Below are 20,543 nucleotides of genomic sequence, written 5' to 3'. Positions count from 1 at the left end.
ATTTTATTTTATTTTTTTGATATGGAGTCTCACTCGGTCGCCAGGCTGGAGTGCAGTGGCACGATCTCAGCTCACTGCAACCTCTGCCTCCTGGGTTCAAGCAATTTTCCTGCCTTAACCTCCCGAGTAGCTGGGACTATAGGCGCATGCCACCACGCCCAGCTAATTTTTGTATTTTTAGTAGAGACGGGGTTTCACCATGTTGGCCAGGATGGTCTCGATCTCTTGACTTCGTGATCCGCCCACCTCGGCCTCCCAAAGTGCTGGGATTACAGGCATGAGCCACTGCGCCCAGCCGATGTCTTTTAAAAGTGTGATGCATTTAAATGAGTCTTATAAATTCAGATGGTTGAGAAAAAGGAGCAGGAATATTCAAAATGGTCACATTAGGTTGAACCAAAAGAAAGGTTTATCTTCTCTTCTCATTTGGACCAGCAAAAACAGCATTTTCCTACGGCTCAACCTACACTTTCCCTAGCTGTTCCCGCCTCTGCAAATTGATTAGTGTGTCTTCTGTGAGTTCATCCTGATCTCCAAGAAGTATATTTTACTAGGCAAAGAGTAATCCAGGAGTGCGCCAAAGTCTATCTTCCAAGTTCATCAATTTAGCAAAAATATATTGAACACCTAGGTATCAGGCATTTTGCAAGGCACTAGGGAAGCAGTAGTGAAAAGGTTAGTTTCACTGCTCTTATGGTGCTTAGAGTATAGTGGGTGGGGAAGCCAACATTAATTACATAGTAACACAAATAAACATACATTTACAAGAGCCGTTATGGAATCCTAACCTCTTTCATGGTACACCTTTAATGTAGTTTCTCTAATGGATTTCATTTTGGGAACTATATCTCCATGACTTTAACAAATGTTAGCCATAAACAAACCCACAAGAAATTAAATACGTTAACTTAATGAATAACATCTTAAAAGTATTATTCATCTGGTTGCCAGAGAGTGCCTGCCAAACATGACAATTTGGGTTTGGCGTAATTAATGTTTAGTTGTACTTCCAGGAAATAATTTGTCCTGAGTATTTCTTGTGGCTCTTCCACTAATATATTTTTGTACTAGAAAACCCTAGAATGTCACACAAATTGCCTATGGAATTTGAATTTGAGGTTAAATAGTTTTGGGGAATAAATGATAAGAGGAAGGTAGCCTCAGAGTTGGGAATCGTAGACCTGGGCTTGACCTTAATAATTATCTGATGTAGTTTTATTCTTGGAGCTGAGTCTCCTTTGAATTCCAAAAGAATTGCTTTTTCTCCTGAGAAATTTTTGAAATCTCCTGAAGGTAGGATCGAATCGGAATAAGGTGATTTTAAAATATGCTTTTGCTCTTTAATGGAATTCAATGTAGGAAATTGATAATGAATGGTACTCTTAAAAACTGGTATGTACAAAGCACCACAAGCTGCTTTTAACAAGCAAGTGTTAAGCAGTTACTATGTTCTGAGCCCTGTGTTGCAAGAGTAATCACAACCCCAAAAAGAGATTTAATTTTTGGCTTTGTTCTTGTAAGGCAAAACAGGCCTTTGGCCATATCTACTTCTGGATTTTTTTCCCAGCAAAGTTGAATACTAATTCATCAAAACTGAGATGGAGTAAAACCCTCTGTTAATCAACAGCACTTGTCTACAGGGTGCCCCGTGATGGATAGAAACAAATGGAAACTTTATTGATCTTTTCTGTTATAATGAGTTGCATTTCCTCTTGCATTTTCACAGCACCTTTCTTGACCTATATTTTGTACTTACTTCATTCACACTGTAGAACATTATTTCCTTGTCTCTTTTCACAAATAGAATTTGAGCATCTGGAAGCAAGGAGTTATTCATCCTTATGTTCTTCAAAGCACCTCAACTAGTGCCTGGTACACAGTAATTATTCGGTAAATGTTTATTTGTTTGGTGGACTAAAAAGTGGAAGTCGTTCTCCCGAGTTCAAAGTACCATTGACCTTGAAGGGAGAGAAAACTAAAACACACAAAAAAAGAAAAAATATTTTCCAGAGCACAGAATTAAATGTTAAATGTATGCAGTTCAGACTAAAAATTCTTTAGGAGAGCAGAGAAAGATACCACCTTGGGCAGCTTGTTGGGAGATTTAATGATAACGAAAGGGTAGATGTTGCCAATGCTTTAAGGAGATAAGAGTGGATCTGAGAGGAGTTTGAGTGGCTGTTCAGACAAGGGGACAACCTTTCCAAAGGCTAAAGGTAAGCATGGGTACTCAAATATCCCTGAAGTAGGTTCTTCTCCCCAAACCCAAGTTTTGGATATGTGAGCAAATTGATTCACTGTTCTGTAAAAGGATTTGGTTGGATTTGATTAATGGTTTGTAAAACCATTTTTTTAAAAGTGGTAGAATACTAACAATTCTTTCTCAGTGGTAGTAGGGGAAGCTATAGGGACACTATGACCCAACCTCTTGGCCATCACCTCAACCTCAAGGCCACTCCTGGGGTTCATCAACTGAATCCATGGGACACAATTTGAAGACTACTGAACTAGGAAACTCTAAAGGCTGAGAGGACAAAATAACCCCTCTCGACAATCAATGCACACAGTTTTTGCAGAAAGATAAGGAGACACCATGTCTGAGCAGAAGGTTGATGGAATGAGGCAGTAGGAACCGAGACTGTGAACACAAAGCAATCAGCACCATGCCTGGCACACAGTAGGCACTCAGGAAATGTTACATAAATGTATGTGGGAACATAGGCAATGCACAAAAGACCCACAAGATCATAGAAAGCTTTGAAAGTCAGCCACCAGTGTTTGGACTTGAACAGCAAGAAACATGAAGCCACCCTAGATTCTTCCATGGGGGAGATACAGGATGAGCATGTGTCTGGGGAAAAGGAGTCTGGAAACTAACTGGATCCCTCAATTAACTCATATTTTATCTTTAATTAGAATATAGTCTGGATATTACATATTAGGAAATTACTGTTAGTTTTATAAGTTATAATAGTGGTATTGTAGTTATTCACAGGAAATGTGTGCTGAAGTGTTGAGGGATAAATGGTTGTGATAGCTGCAACTGATTTTCAAATGATTTACCAAAAATATTACCCATACATAACATACCTATTATATATGCATACATATGTATACTCATATTCATCTAGATAGATACATATGGCAAAATGTGTGGTGGTTATATTGGTGTTTCTTACAATGTTTTTTTCTGTATGTTTGTACATTTTTATAATAAAAAGAGAAGTGGGAAAAAATGTTTTTCTTTGATCTTCTTATAAGAGAAAGAGGGCAATTACTATTATAATCATAAACATTAGGAGAATGCTTACCCTGCGTAATAAAGAAATTGGCCTGACCCAAAGAGAGGTCTGGTCCTTGTCCCTGGCTTCTGGGAGGTAACCTTTAAACTCTTGGAATTTTCCAAGTGAAAGAAACATCTTGTTATTCATGGTGGGCTAGACAACTCCTGGTAGTTTATGCTAACAAGGTTACCCATGGTGTGGCCCTTGAGCCATGTGGTGTTAGCGTGACATTGGAGAGTGAGGGGAGAGACTAGAAACTGAGTTTAACCACATGGGCAAACAATCAATCATGCCTACATAATGAAGCTCCAATAAATACTCTGGACACTGAAGCTAAGGTGAGCATCCCAGGTTGGCAATATTACATGTGTATTGTTGCACATTGAGACCAGGAGAGTAGAAAATCCTGCGGATAATGGAAGCTTTGTGTTTGGAGCCCTCCTAGATTTGGCCCTATGTGTCTCTTCCTTTGGCTGGTTCTAAGGAGTATCCTGTAGTAAACTGTAACAGTTATCAGTGTAATGGCTTTCAGTAAGTTCTGTTAGCTCTTTCAGTGGATTATCAAAAGTAGGCATGGTTTTAGAGACCCACCCTAGGCTTGCAGTTAGTGTCAGAAGTGAGGACAGTCTTGGAGACTGTCCCATTAGACTTCGCAGTTTGCCTAATTTCAGACACAGACATTCTCCTTAGTGCTTTAGTGTGAATATTTAATATTCATAACATGAGTAGTAATGGGTTGTTGTAGGTGCTACTATTTTGCCTGTTTTACAGATGAGGAAACTCAGGAACAGGGAATTAACTTGCTCAACATCATGCAATGAGCAAATGGTAGAACTAGAATTTAAACCCTGGCAAGCTGCTCCAGAGCCTGTGCATCTTGTTGATTAAAAAAAAGAAAGAAAGGAAAAAAAAAACTTAGAGATACAAGTGAAAAGAATTCCAGAGTAGGTAAGTCCAGGAAGCAATGAAGGTTGAGTCCTGTCCTCTCTGTTCTCTAACTACAGTTCTGTAGAGCAATAATGGTCCTCCTGAATGAGGACCCTCAGGCATACCAATACCTTGTTCTCTAAAAGAAAGAATCAGTGATGTTTAGTACTACATACTTTGTTTTCTAAGGCCATTAGGTGGGCTAATTAGTTTTACAAAGAAGGCTAAGAATTCTAACAGAATGGGCTTTCTCATTAACTCTTTGCTTATCCAAGTAGCCAGACATCCACATTCTCTGAACATTCCAGTTAATACCAAGCTTCCTGTAAAATTTCAGTGGCATGGAAAAATGCTTTAAAGGGGAGAGTAGTCCCACCTCTCCCCACTAATTGATAGTTGAAAATAATCCAAATCTAAATGGCATGTGCTTCAGAATTCCAAAATAGGGGTGGTAAGAATTGCAATACCCTAAGGAAATTATATTATGGAAGATTTATCTAATAAGTGAAGCTGCCATATACTTTCCTTTTTCAAAATCCAAAATGCTCCAGCAGGAGGGTTCTAATTTTAACAGACCACAAGTCTCAAGACTTTGCTAGAACTATGATAGTTTTTTAAACCAACTAGCTGGATATTCATTAAATCAAATTGTCACAAAAGCTTGCATATAAATGGTACTATATAGGTGCAAGCAAAGTGTGAATGACCATAGTTGGACATTTGCTCTTTTAATATGTGCATTGGTGTGTGAACAATAGCCTTACACAGGTTGTAAGGATGCTATTCTTCTCTTGCCACCCCCCAAAAGCCTAGAGGTTCACTAGTAGGGAAAAAAATTAGGCAATGCCAAGAGCACATAAAACATGAGAAATTCAAGAGATTAAAACCTCTGGTGCTGTATTATTCTTCTAAATTAGGCCTAATGGTCAAATGAATCTCTAAGAGGTTTTAGTTTATGCCCTTCTATGGAATTCCTTAAGTAGCTCATATTTCACTAGAACAAAAAACTCACAACTCTAAACGTCGTGTTTTGAGATTATGCTTTGCTCTAGTCATTTTGTGATTTTGTTCAATCATTAAAAAAAAGTTCTACAAGAAAATTATGCATTGTCCTAAAACCTTATGTAAGGAAAAAAAAAAAAAAAGGGAAAGAAGAAAAACATCTACCAGCAAAGAAAAATAGACAATGTGTACATGTTTCTTCATCTGTAAAATAAGAATAATAAAAGTGCCTATCTCCTAGGGATGTTATGAGGATTACATGAATTAACATTTTTAAAGTGCTTAGAACAGTGCCTGGCTAGTGGTAAGCTACATAACTTTATTTAATAAAACTGGCGCAACTGGAATAAAGTGAACATCAGAAAACCTGCTCTGTCCTCCTTGCAAGTAATTAAGTACCATGAGGTCTTTCTGGAGGCAGAGAGAATTGAGGTACAGTGGGAGAAATGTGTTTCCAGCAAGTCTTAGCTAAGTGTGTTATCCCTTGGTTTATTTTCATTATATGAGTTTTTGATTCCTGCATACTTTGAAGTTTGCCTCAAGGGAAAAAGTTGAATTGGGACTCTTTGTGACTAGAATCTTTGGCCTGGAAGGTTGGCACCTTCAGCTATTTCTCATGCCAAGCCTTTGAGATTCTGTTCCCGTTCCAAAAGCTGACAGGAGCTTCCTTGCAAGTTCCTCTGAAAGAAATGAATGAGACTAAACTCCAACAGATTTCTGCCTTTACAGACCCTTAACCAGCCTAATTAGCTTGGTGAATTAGCAGTATGAAGGGTAGAATGCAGAGCAGCCCTAGCTCTGGGGTAGAGGCACATGGGGCCCCCACAGATCAGGAAGCAGGACCAGTTCTACATAACCAGTCGGGGAAGCTCGAGAGAGGCTTCACTGAAAGACTGCAGAAAAACTCCTGCCATCCTGCAGCTGATTCCACAAAAAAAAAAAAAAAGAAAAAGAAAAAAAAAAACACGTGGATTTTGAACTGTGAACCATGCAAAATTATATTTATAACCGGAAAAGGCTTTGCTATGCCAAACCTAGTGGGCAATATTACATCATTGACACCTTTGGACTTAAAAAGAGAAAGAAAAATTTAAGGTGATTCTGAGTAGCTCTTTTCCATCTCTAAAGGGAGGGGGAAGGTGACTGAATTGAAAATGGCCCTAAACAGTGACAGTAGGGATCCAGGTCAAATACAAAAAAGAACTTCCAGGATTTCCTAAAATAACTGTACTCAAGCCCTGCCAGACTTACTGCCTTATGTAATAAATATTTGTTCAAAACTCTTTTACTATCTTGAAATAAAGTTCATAGATAATATAACTTATCTACAGGCATAATTTCAAAATCAACACATACTGCTCTAGCTGTAAAATGAATAGGAATTTTTAAGTAATTTATAATAAACTGTATATTTTAATATGTAGATGTTTAGGCATGACTTCACAAGAAGACATAATGGAAGAGATAAATGCACAACCTGAGAAAAATAAAACCTACTCAGTGGATTATCAACATGCTTCTTTTATACTTGAAACTTTGAAATAGAGAATAAATATGTTGCTACGTATGCTTGGAATCACTGTGATGCAACAGCTACAGTTGCACTGGAGTCTCAAAGTCTACGAATGGTGTTACTATTGGTGATATGATTTTCTGAAATGGTGCACACAATACTTATTAAAGGTCTAAACTAAACATGTTTAAAACTGCAAGAAAATTTCAGAAAATTCAATGTGAATATATTAAAACACAGTTAGATTCTAGGCTTGGATACTTTTAAACAAGGTGACTTCTTTTTAACTACATGAATGTACAGTAGGATATGTGAAAGTCATGAGAGAATCAGGGCAATCCTACACTGTGTGGACCTGTTCACACCTTGCGAGATGTCTAGCATCCCTAGTTCCTGTCCAGGAGATGCCAGTGACCCACTCCAGAGCCCCTCACCTACCTCACCATCACTTGTCACTGTGACAATTAATAATAACTCCCCAGAAGACAAAAACTTTCCCTGAGGGCACAGTACATCCCTCATTAGGACCTACTGCTCTAGAATTTCAGTAATCTCCCATCCTGAAGTCAGAGTGAGCATCTGGGTACAAGGTCAGGCTTCAAGGGGCAGGGTCTGTGCTCTTCTTTGGGGGTATGATGGAACAAGGGATTCCAGGTCACAAATAAACTCCCTTCTCGATGGATCTCCACTCTTTTTTATTTACTTTTACCTTTTTTAAAGCCAAATGTTTTAAAAGTCAAGTGATACATAAGTACCTGCCTACTACACACTTGCCCTCCAAAGCTCACTCCCCAAAAGCAAACACATTCAGGTATTCCCCTAGTGTCTTGCTTCCAAAATTCCAAATAATATGCTTTTCTGTTCTCAGTTATTGATTTTTTAATCATAATTTTTAATAATTATATATTATATATGTTAATGTATATTATAAAAATAACTTTTAACCACAAATACTATCGATTGGCTTCCCAATAGGGAATACAAACTTTCATACCATATATATAGCATATATTGAAATTAAGCTATTTTCATATAATGTTTTAGATTTGCACATGTATAATTTCATGTGATCCTCACAGAATTGTTGACAGGTATGTTGTCATATCATTCCCATTTAAAAGATAAGGAAATCAGAACACAGATAAATGTTGTGCCCAAGACCACATGACTAGAAAATAGCAAAGATGGAACTGGAGCCCAGAATATTTGCTACTAATATACTGGTTTTTTTGTTTTGTTTTGTTTTGTTTTCATTTTTACTTCAACAGCTATGGAACCATTTTGCTTAGAGTCTCGATTCTGGTAAAAACTCCCTCCAGGTCCTGTTCCAGTGGCACCTTCTTCATGAAATTTTCACCCCTGGGCAGGTCTTTTCCTTATGTTTTCACAGCCATTTGTCTGTGCCTCCATCATAGCCTTCATCACAATGAATAATAAGTTGCTCTTTTCACAATCCTCGAAGTTAGAGTGTGAGCTCATCAAAGCCCTGGACAGCTTCTAATTCCTTTTTCTGTCCCCAGAGTGCAGCAGGGCATCAGGCGCCTAGAAGATGCTCAGTCATCAGGGAACGTGAAGAGACAACTTTAAGCAGAGGCCTGTGCTAAGTGCTGGGGGCACACAGATGACTAAAACAGAACACATTTCCTGACTTCCAAACCCCCAGGTTGGTAAACGTGTGGATGTATGAGTGCTACTCTCTGAAATGGGTAGAGGAGTTACATTTCAAAAGGATAGCTGCGCAGAGACTAAAGTCCTCAAAGTTAAAACATTAGCCAATATGACAGGAAGCAGAACACATAGAAGACAAACAAGATTCATAATATAATGGAAATCCTAAGGGGGAATGCAGTTAACAAAAGAAGAGTCTGGTAAAGATATGCTCTTACAAGAACAAAGATGGAAAATAATTTTTGGCAAATGAAAGTGATTTATAAGTAAGGCCAACAGGAGAAGTTTACATTAATCAAGATGAGGAATGGTAAATGTGTAGATTGATATTTTATCTGGAAGAATATTAAATAGCTTTAACAACGGAGAAAATATCTTTGGCTTTTCAGGTGGCCAAGGAGAGAAAGAAGAATAATTTAAAAAGTTAAACCCTTTGTGTCAATATGATAAGAGAGAAGGAATAGAATTTAGCAATAAATGGGTCATGGATATGAAGTCAAAGGGAGTTTATGAAGATGTCACATCAAGTGCTATTGACAAATTCCGCAGAAAAAAGGAAAATAAAGGAGACAATTTTTTTTGTGAGGGGTGAGTAATTCTTTCGTTGCTCAGCTGAGTAAGAAGCAATGGCAATGAACACCTAGTAGAAATTCCGGTACATATGTATAGTTGTGTCCATAAATGCCACCCAAAAGCATTTGAATTACCAGTCTTGCATTTCTTTTCTTTTTTAACCTAAGAAGGAAAACACTCTCATTAACTGTGCTAAATATCAGTTATAAATATAAAAACATATATGTAATTACAACTGCAGTTATAAGAAAATAAATAACTCCAAAGAGGGGTCCTGTTCCTGAAAACAAGAAATAGGTTCCTGGTTCCTGGTTCCAGATTTGCCAGACAGGCACCCTGCAAGGGCTGTATGGCCAAGATCAGCATCTCCTCCCAATATCTCCTTCTCAGAAACGGACTGGATTTGAAATCTGTTAAAAATTAGGGGAGAAGCAAATTGTCTTTATTCACAGAAAACAGGAATTTGTATTTAGAAAATCCTAAGGAAAACACACATAGAAAAAAAAACTGTTAGAACTACTTTTGAAAAGTTTGGCAAAATTGCAGTACACAGTCAATATACAAAAATCAATTGTATTTCAGTATACTAGCAATGAACAATCCAAAATGTTCTAAAACTGAATTTTGGTGATAGTTGCAAATCTGGGTAAATTTACAAACAGTAATTGAATTATACATTTAAAATGAGTATATTTTATGGTATGTAAATTATACTCCCATAAAGTATTTTTAAAATTGGGGGACGGCTCAGGCACAGTGGCTCAGGCTGTGATCCTAGCATTTTGGGAGACCAAGGCAGGAAGATCACTTGAGTCCAGGTGTTCCAGATCAGGCTGGGCAACATAGTGAGACCCTATCTCTACAAAAAATAAAATAATTAGCTGGGCATGGTGACACATGTCTGTAGTCCTAGCTACTTGGGATGCTAAGGTGGGAGGATCACTTGAGTCCAGGAGTTTGAGGCTGCAGTGAGCTATGATGGTACGTGCCACTGCACTCCAGACTGGGTGACAGAACAAGACTCTGTCTCTAAAAATTTTTACAAATTAGGGGATGTCAAAGAAGGAAAAACCACAATTTTTTTCCACAAAAGGAGGATTTTACTCGTTATCTACACCTAATTTTTATGTTGTAATATCTGGTGTCAAATACTCTGATTTTGAAGGACAGAGCCCCAAATGTGGTAATTCCAGGTCATTCAGAGTAGCAGTCAGATATACCACTGTCATAAACCTCAGTACTGACAACAGCAGGTAGAACTTTGGCAATCACATTTGATTGCCGTTTATCTGACAGAGCACTGAGGAGTCTGGTTACAGAACAACAGGTTAAGGTAAAGTGAAAGGTAAGTCAGATGGCCAGTGATGGCTATGGGAGATCAGGGTCCTTATTCCCTGGGTTTGTGTGGATCGTGCCTTAGAAGGACAAGAGGCATTGGGTACTTAGAAGGAAACTCCCTCCTCAACTTCCAAGACCCAGTCAGTTCCTTGGACCAGGGCAGGGGTCTTGGCTTTGGTAACTCAAAACTAACAGAATACTCAGAACTCTCAACAACTCTCAGCATCTTTGCACAGGCAGATGAAAATACACTCATGGGGATCTACAAATGATCATTGTAGAAAATGTCAGTGGCACAATGGCCTTGCCTTTGGCTTTTTAAAGCCCTAAATGGTTATAATTGAAGTCACATTTGTAAACATAAAACATTCCCAATAACGACTATAAGAATATTTAATACTTCTGTGAACAGTTTGTATTTCCTGTCTAGAAGTAGCATAAAAACCATCTGTGGAGTAGGTTTAGATGCTGAGCTCAGAAGCAAAGTTTTCAGATATAGTCTCCCGTGCTCTGCTGATTGAAATAAACAGGTGCTCAACTGGAAAAAAAATTCTTTTTTTTTTCATGCAACAATAGAAATTCATGAACTGATTCTGTGGCATTTAGGTCTGTAGCCATTTTTATTCCAGCTTTTATTATTTTTAACCTATTATTTTTTAGAACTATTGAGTGACTTATGAAAAATACAGTAACCCATTGTCATCTGTCATATTTTAGGAGTACTCTGTCAGTGAAATATTCTGGTTCAAAGAGAGTTGACTAATTGTAAAGAATAGTAATAACAGTCAGAATAATACTTAGAAGCATTTACTAGGTCTTGAAACAAAGTTATCTTAATATTCTGCAAAGAAGTTTTAGTGAGAAAACTAAAGCAACTTGCTTGTAGTCAGGAGTAGTTCCACAGATTTCCTATGGGCCAAGCACTCTCTTAAGTATTTTATATACATGTTTACCTTAGTGATCATAAAAAAAAATCCAAGGAGAAACTATGATTATTCTTATTTTACAAATGAGATTTGGGAATAATTTTTGCCAAAAATTGCTATTAAAGTTGTAGCTAGAATCTCATTAGAGTCCACCTGGTTCTAAAGTGTATTCACACCTTTCTTCTTTGTGGTATCCAGCAATCCTTCTTTGACGATAGAAGATGCTTATTAAGTCATACAAGGATGTAAATACGAAACTGAATTATTTCCAGAAAAAGCTAGTTACATAGTCTCTCTTTTGTCAAAAATATCATCATCATCATTCATAACAAACATCTGCCATCCCCAAAAACAGCCACCCAAATTTCATTAATGATATTGAGTTGTTGAAAATTCCTCATGCCTGGCAAGTAATGGTCACTTTGGATTCAAAATATCAGCTCAATAAAAGGAACCACAAAAGGAAACGATTCTGTGGCTTTGATACAAAGCATGCATTGAAAAGGTAATTTATAAGAAAGGCAGACTGAATGGATTTCAGGATGAAATAATGAATGTTAAATTAGGCTTTTAAAATCTTGAATAAAGGATGTTTCAAAGTGACCAAATACAATTTTGTTTAAAATTTTCTTCTTTTATATTAGCACTTTTTTTTAGAATAGACAGTTATTCATCTTTAGCTGGCTCCTGAAATTAAATAAATTGATTTTTAAAAAGAGGGTTTTAATAAGATATTTCTGTTCTTGGTGCATTTTCATCTTTATCCACAATGTTCTCATAAAGTCCAAGAGCTAAAGAGTAATTTGAGGTTGCGCCCTTTTAGGACCAGGTGAAATGGCAATTGTCAAAGTAATGGGGTCAGCAGAGGGCCGAACAGCTTTTTCTTAATTAGCATGTGAAAGGGAATGTGGGCAAATTAACCTTGTATAACTAAATCTCCACTTTATTTGCTGCTGGGTAGCCATATTGCTAGAGCTAGATTCATCTTTTAAAATGGAACTCTTTGGACAATCCTGTAACAGTTCCTTTCACATTCTTGGTCATATGTGTACATAATAGTAAAACTCACGTGTTTAATACTACATGCCAGGTTTTAGTGTTTTACATATATTATTTCATTCTCACAATAACACTATGAGATACTGATTTTGTCAGGATTCATTACAGAAAAAATGAAACCACTTTATGCAAGCTGGGATTCAATACAAGGAATTAGATGTTTACAAAGTTGTTGGAAAGGCTGAAGGAATAGGTTCTAGGCTGGGCCTCCAAAAGTAATTATCAGAGAAATACAGAACTCTCCCACTAGGAAAGCTACTACTTTCAAGGTCACTGAGAGCTAGTAAATTCAAGAATGCATCCCAGAGCAGGAATCTAGATTTGAGAAGCTGCTGCAGATCCCACCACTACCCCTGCCTTTGGCACCAAAGAAGCTGGGGAAAGGACGCTGGACCCCTGCTGCAGATGTAGCCTCACACCTCCAAGATCTAGCGTTCCAGCAGAAAAATGGCCAAGTGAGGTGAGAGAATGGCCTCCACATCTGCCTTCCAAATTTCAAACAAGCCAATCTAAATGACAAGACTGACCTAACATCCAAGTCCCTACGTGCCAAGGGGTTTGAGAAATGCAGATATTAGCTTTTCAACCTCCGCAGGAGGGGAAGGACCCCTGGAGGGAGATGGAATATAGGATAAGCAAGGCAATCCACTTTATTCCAGGTAAGTACTATTATTATCATCCTTATGCCTCACCCTTCAGTTTGACAGATAGGGTAACTGAGACACAGAGGATTAAGTAAATGGCTCAGCCAGGTGTGGTGGCTCACGCCTGTAATCCCAGCACTTTGGGAGGCCAAGGTGGGAGGATCACTTGAGGTCAGGAGTTCGAGACCAGCCTCGGCAACAAGGTAAAACACCATCTCCACAAAAAATACAAAACTTGGCCAGGCATGGTAGTGTGTACCTGTAAATCCCAGCTACTCCAGAACGGAAGCATGAGAATCCTTTGAACCCAGGAGGAGGAGGTTGCAGTGAGCTGAGATCGCACCACAGCACTCCAGCCGGACAACACAGCAAGACACTGTCTCAAACAAACAAACAAACAAACAAAAAAGGAAATTGCTCAAGGTCACACTAAGACAGTCTTCAAAGAACCCATGTTCTTAACAACTGGGCTTCACTCCTGAAAGTCCAGTGTGTCCTGTGCACACACAGGTTAAATGAAAATCCCAGTAGCATTTTTTTTTGCTTAAGGTGAAATCTTTTTCAGTGATAAAAAACATTTCAACAGTGTAAATCAGGAAAGAGCCAAAGCTCTAGTACACTACTGCACTCTTATTGACCTTTACAACACTAAATAAAATCTACTTAGAGAGGATCCAGCAAAGCTTTTGAATTTCACTTTTTCAGAATCTCCAACTGTTGATTCAGGTACTATTAGATGCTATTTGAGACGATGTTTTGATGGAGAATCAGGAATATTCAGCAATTCAACTTCAAGTGAACCCCTACTATTCACTAAATTGAAAGGCAAATCTCAGAATTTACTATTAAATGTGACAATGAGTCCCTTCCAAAGACACCAAAATCAGGCCTTCAGAGAGGAATAGAAATATTTCTCATCCCCTAGCTCAGACCTGGTGTGGCAGAGACACTGCCTAGTGTTTACCAAGCCCGTTTACTTTCCTCCTGGTTCCCTTTGCAATTAGGCTCAGGCTATGTGAGTTCTGACTAATGGAAGATGAGTGGCAGTGATATACATGACTTGTATGCCTGGCCACTCATTCTGTGACAACTAGGATATGTGCTGACAATGGTGGTGTCAAAAGATAGAAGAAACCTGAACTCCTCCTGCGTGACTGCCAACCACATTGACTGTGATGTGAGGAAGCAATATATTTGTATCAAATTAAGCCACTGAGGTCTGGGACTGTTTGTTAGACGAGTTAGCTGACCTGGACCTTCTGCTACAGATCTTCTTAGCAAATGCAAACCTGGGTCCAGTAGACCTAGCCCGCGGGCAGGGGCAGACCAAGTTAGATTTGTAAAGGAGCATACAAAAGAGTGTTACTCTCTGGATAGCCTTCATCTCATGGCATTTTTCCTACCATTTCCTCATCAACATCATCTCTTTTTTTCAAAATTAATCGAAGTGTTGCCATTTCCTTTGCCTTGCTTCTGTTTCGCAGGTCAGAGCAATGAACCTGGACACTGTTGGAGATGGAAAAAAAGAACTAAGATGGAGTCAGAGAAAAGGGACCCTACCTGTAATTGCTGGATGTGTAAATGCCTTAGACAGTTCCACCCTGGAAAAAGTAATCCCTTCCAAATGCTGAAACCAGGCCATCAGGATCAGCTCTCTTCTACCTGAGATGGGTGCAAGCTGGGTAAAAAGACATCAGGGAGAAAGAGGATTTATGCTTGCTCTTCGGCGCACCACTGGGAACCACTGGGACAGAATGCAATGCAAGGTTCTCCTTCTGTGTATTACAACATACGAACAGGCTAAACCAGATTTCCCTCCCTAAGAAAAAAAACTAAAGCTCTTTAAAAGCACCATTTATGTACAATAGCAAATATGTTCATTGTAGATCACTTTTAGCTGTTCATTAAACCAAATCCCCTGGGGACATTTTATGCCAATGCTTTGGAAATTAGTCCTTGTTACTTTATGTAATTGAAAACAATAAAGCTAAGTGCCTGTTACACTCTTCTGTAATTTGAAACAGGGATTTGCAACCTCAGGTCCTATCTCCAGCCCCTTCACTGGCCTCAGAGGTAATGATGGGAAACTGTGTGTTATATTCATTATATCAGAAAACCTTGCAGAAATGGCACATTTAACTTGAAGCTGTATGAGCTCACTAAAATGCCAAGTCTCTGTTTTTTGACTGAGATGACATCAATTTAGTACAATAATTGATTGTCTAAAAGGATAATGATTGATAATTGATTATCTCATGCTATCTGGGAACTTTAAATAATAGTAATTTAATGTCTTAGATTAATATAAATGGGATAAATTAATGATGCTATAAGACTTTCAAAAAGAAGACCCTTTAAGAAATAGGCTTCACGTAGAAAAAAACTATTAACAGTTTAAAAATCTAGCCAAAAAGTGGAAACAGCCCAAATGTCTGCCTCCTGATGAATGGAAATATGAAATGTGGTATATCCATTGTCTTAGTCTATTTTTCACTGCTATAACAGAGTACCACAGACTGGGCAATTTATAAAGAAAAGAAGTTTATCTGGCTCATGGTTCTGCAAGCTGAGAAATGCAAGACTACGGTCCAGCAACTGGTGAGGGCAATCCTATAGCAGAAGGCAAAAGCAAACATGTAAGATAGACAGAGGAAAGCCAAACTCATCCTTTTAATCAGTAATCCACTGCTGAGATAACTAACCCACTCCCTCCATAGTAGCGTTAATCCCCTCATGAGGGTGGAACCCTCATGACCTAATCCCTTCTTTAAAGTTCCCACTTCTTAATACTGTTACTATGGGAATGAAGTTTCAACATGAGTTTTGGTGGGAACATTAAACCATAGCATCCACACAATGGAATATCATTCCATGATAAGGAATGAAGACTTGATAGATATTATAACATGAATGAACCTCAAAAAATTACGCTTAGTGAAAGAAACCAGTTGCAAAAGACTATATATTATGATTCTATTTATATGAAAAGTCCATCCCGTGCAAATCTGTAGAGACAGAAAGTAGATTAGTGATTATCTAAGGCTGAGATGCAGGAGAATGGGGAATGACTCTTAATAGCTATGAGGTTTCTCTTTTGGATAATGAAAATTAGATTGTGATGATATCTATATATATATATGTAAATATATAAAAACAATGGAATTGTACACTTAAACAGGTAAATTTTATGGTACAGGCATACCTCAGAGATATTGCAGGTTTGATTCCAGACTACCACAATAAAGTGAATATTGCAATAAAGCTAGTCACACAAATTTTGTTTCCCAGTACATAAAAATGTTACATTTATACTATACTGTAATCTATTAAGTGTTTAATAACATTTTGTCTAAAAACAACAATCTACATGCTTTAATTGAAAAATACTTTATTACTTAAAAAATGCTAACAATCATCTGAGCCTTCAGCAAGTCTTAGTCTTTCTGCTGGTGAAGGGTCTGGCCTCAATGTTGATGGCTGCTGACTAATCAGGGTGGTGGTTTCTGAAGGTTAGGATGGCTGTGGGAATTTATTAAAATAAGACAATGATTTACCACATTGACTGATTCTTCATGAAAAGTTTTTCTGTAGTGTGTGATTCTGTTTGCTATTTTATCCACAGTATAACTTCTTTCAAAATTAGAGTCAATCCCCTCAAACCCTGCCACTGCTTTATCAACTAAATTCATGTAATATTCTAAATCCTTTGTTGTCATTTGAACAATGTTCACAGTATCTTCAACAAATGTCGATTTCATCTCAAGAAACTACTTTCTTTTCTCATTCACAACAAGCAATTGGGAAAATTTTAGAGAATATATTCAAGTATAAAGAAGAAAATATTACCACCACCGCCTAGTAATAACCTTTGTTAACATTTTGGCATGTTTCTTTCTAAGGTTTTATATATATTTATGTTTATTTATGACCTAATTAAGTTCATACTATAAATTCATTTTTGTAGATTACAATATCATGACCAGCCTCCAGTTGGCAATGGCTGCTAAAAAGCCTAGAGTCAAAAGCACAAAGCCTTACAGCATTCATTTTATGGACAAAATACTTACAGCTTAACTTTATGTTTTTCTATTCAGACTTCTTTCATCCTATTTTCCATGGTCCTTTATTTCCATATTTAATATAATTTTGTTATATGTAGTTCTATAAAACATTCTAAAGGCTTTCTAAAATAAGTATTTTCATCATAATCATTTTTAAGTATACAGTTCAGTTGTGTTGAGTGTACTCTCATAGCTGTATGACAGATCTCCAGAACTTTTCCATCTCAAAATATTGAAACTCATTGAACAACTCTCCATTTTCTCCTCCTCTCGTACTCCTGGTAACAACCATTCTACTTTCTGTTTCTGTGAATTTGACTACTTTGGATACCTCACATAATCGAAATTATACAGTATTTGCCTTTGTAACTGGCTTATTTCACTTAGCATAATGTTCTCAGTTTATTCACATTGTAGCACATGACAAGATTTCCCTTTTTTTGAGACAGAGTCTCGCTCTATTACCCAGGCTGGAGTTCAGTGGTGCAATCTCAGCCCACTGCAACCTCCACCTCCCAGGTTCAAGAAATTCTCATGCCTCTGCCTCCCGAGTAGTTGGAATTACAGGTGCACATCCCCAAACCCAGCTAATTTTTGTATTTTCAGGAGAGACAGGGTATTGCCATGTTGGCCAGGCTGGTTTGGAACTCCTGACCTCAAGCAATCTGCCCACCTCAGTCTCCAAAGGGCTGTGATTACAGGCATGAGCCACTACACCAAAAAGAAAGAGCGAGATTTCCTTTCTTTTTGAAGATGAATAATCCATTGTTATATTCCACAATAGTCTTCCCTTATCCACAGGAGTTATGCCTCAAGACCCCCAGCATATCCCTGAAACTACGGGTCTACTATGTTTTTTCCTATACACACATACCTATGATAAAGTTTAATTTATAAATTGAGGCACCATAACAGATTAACAACAAAGCTAATAATAAGATGGAACACTTATAAAAATATACTGTAATAAAAGTGTGTGAATGTGGTATCTTTCTCTCTCTCTCTCTCTCTCTCTCTCTCTCTCTCTGTCAGTATCTTACTGTATGTGATTTTTTGGACCACAGTTGAATACTGGTAACTGAAACCACAAAGAGTGAAATCATAAATAAGAAGAGACTATTGCACAGCATTTTGTTCATCCATTCACCCAGCCATGGACATTTGGGTTGCTTCCACTTCTTGGCTATTGTGAATAATACTGCTATGACATGGATGTGCAAATCTCTTTGAGAATCCCCTTTCAATTATTTTAGACATATAGACAGAAGCAGGATTTCTGAATCATATTATGGTTCTATTTTTAATTTTTTGAGGAAACCACTATACTTTTTTCATAGTAGTTTCACCATTCCCACCAACAGTGCACAGGATTACAATTTCTCAACATTCTTGTCCGCATTTGTTATTTTCTGTTTGTTTGTTTATAGTAGCCATCATAATGGATGTGAGGTGATATTTCATTGTGATTTTGTTTTGCATTGTTCTAATGATTAGCGTGTTGAGCATCATTTCATATTCTTGTTGGTTACTTGTATATCATCTTTAGAGAAATGCCTATTCAAGTTCTTTGCCCATTTTTGATCAGGTTGTTTTTTGTTGTTGAATTGTAAGAGCTCTTTATATATTCTGGATGTTAGGCACTTATCAGATATCTGATCTGCAAATATTTTCTCCCATTCACTTATTAATTCTGTTAATTGTGTCCTTTAATGCACAAAGGTTTTAAAGTTTTATGTAGTCCCATTTGTCTATTTGTGGTTTTGTTGCCTATGCTTTTGGTGTCACATATAAGAAATCATTGCCAAGTCCAATGTCATGAAAACTCCCCTATGTTTTCTTCTAGGGATTTTATAGTTTTGGTTATTATGCCTTGGTCTTTAATACATTTTAACTTAATTTTCATATATAGCATAAGATAAACGCATAATTTCATTCTTTTGCCCGTGGATATATAGTTTCCCTTGAACCATTTGTTGAAGAGATTGACCTCTTCCCATTGAGTGGTCTTGGAACCCTTGTCAAAGACCATTTTACCATATATGTGAGGGTTTATTTCAGGCCTCTCTCTTCTATTATATCAATCAACATGCCTGTTTTTATGCCAGTATCACACTGTTTTGATTACTATAGCTTTTTATATGTTTTGAAAACAGAAAGTGTAAGACCACCACCCAAGTAGCTTGGACTACAGGTACGTGCTTCCATGCCTGGCTAATTTTTTGTATTTTTAGCAGAGACAGGGTTTCACCATGTTAGCCAGGATGGTGTCCATCTCCTGACCTCATGATCCACCCACCTCAGCCTCCCAAAGTGCTGGGATTACAGGAGTGAGCCACCATGCCTGGCCCCACCTTTGTTATTTTTTAAGATCATTTTGGTTATTCAGTATCTCATGAGATTTTATAGGAATTTTAGGATGGCGTTTTCTATTTCTGCAAAAAAGCCATTGAGATTTTGATAGAGATTGCATTGAATTCGTAGATGGCTTTTGGTAATATAAGCATCTTAACAATATTAAGTCTTCCCTACACATTGGGTACAGTGTACACTGCTTGGGTGATGGGTGCACCAAAATCTCAGAAATCACCACTAAATAATTTATTCATGTAACCAAACACCACCTGTTCCCCAAAAACCTATTGAAATAAAAAATAATTTTTTTAAAAAACAATATTAAGTCTTCCAGTTCATGAAACTGGGATGTCTTTTTATTTATTTGAGTCTTCTTTAATTCCTTTCAGCAATGTTGTGTAGTTTTCAGGTAAAAGTGTATCTCCTTGTTAGAATTATTCCTAAGTATGTTATTCTTTCTTATGCTGCTGTAAATGGAATTGTTTTCATTTCCTTTTCAGATTGTTTGTTGTTACTATATAAAAACACAATTGATTTTTGCATGTTGATTTTGTATCCTGAAATTTTGCAGAATTTGTTCATTAGTTCTAACAGGTTTTTTTTTTTTAATAGAATCTTTAGGGTTTTCTACATATAAGATTATGTCATCTGCAAACAGATAATTTTTCTTCTTTTCTTATTTGGATACAACAAACAATTTTTAAATACAATAAAATTTATAAACCACTTTTTTTCTCTCAAACATATTTTCCACATCATTAAAAATATTTTGTAGACATCATTTTAATTGTTGCATATAAGTCCATCATCTAGATGTGCTATAATTCACATGACCATGCCTCATTTAGGTTGCTTTAAATTCATATTATGATAAACAATATTCTAGGGCATAACTTTATGTATAGTTCTTTGGTCACATATAAAATTCTTTTTTCCTTGTGATAGGGTCCTAGAAATTGCACCACTGGGTCAAAGATTATAAATATTTAAAGACTTTTGACACTTTTTTTTAGTTTGGAAATGCATAACTTTAAAAATAGTAATTGAATATATAGTATTTGAATACGTTATATCTATTCTTTGAAAATTTACAATATATCTTACATTTTTAGATGGCATAAAATACACCATCTTTGTAGCTTTAAATATACAAATATATCAATTATATTTTATTATCATGTTGCGTTCTTTTGTTA

At 37.0% G+C, this 20,543-nt stretch overlaps 1 long non-coding RNA gene across 1 annotated transcript; it reads left to right on the top strand.

Moving 5' to 3' along the window:
• The first annotated feature begins 7,786 nt into the window (after nucleotides 1-7,786).
• On the top strand, nucleotides 7,787-16,181 carry LOC134730604 (uncharacterized). The gene is made up of 3 exons (XR_010112447.1): nucleotides 7,787-8,389; nucleotides 8,784-8,982; nucleotides 14,419-16,181. It is a non-coding gene; the product is annotated as an uncharacterized LOC134730604 (long non-coding RNA).
• The last annotated feature ends 4,362 nt before the right edge of the window (nucleotides 16,182-20,543 follow it).

Source organism: Pan paniscus, chromosome 5, assembly GCF_029289425.2.
Source record: "Pan paniscus chromosome 5, NHGRI_mPanPan1-v2.0_pri, whole genome shotgun sequence".
NCBI lineage: Eukaryota > Metazoa > Chordata > Mammalia > Primates > Hominidae > Pan > Pan paniscus.
The sequence above is the reverse complement of the archived record's forward strand: the minus strand, read 5'-3'. Positions and strand labels throughout refer to the sequence as shown.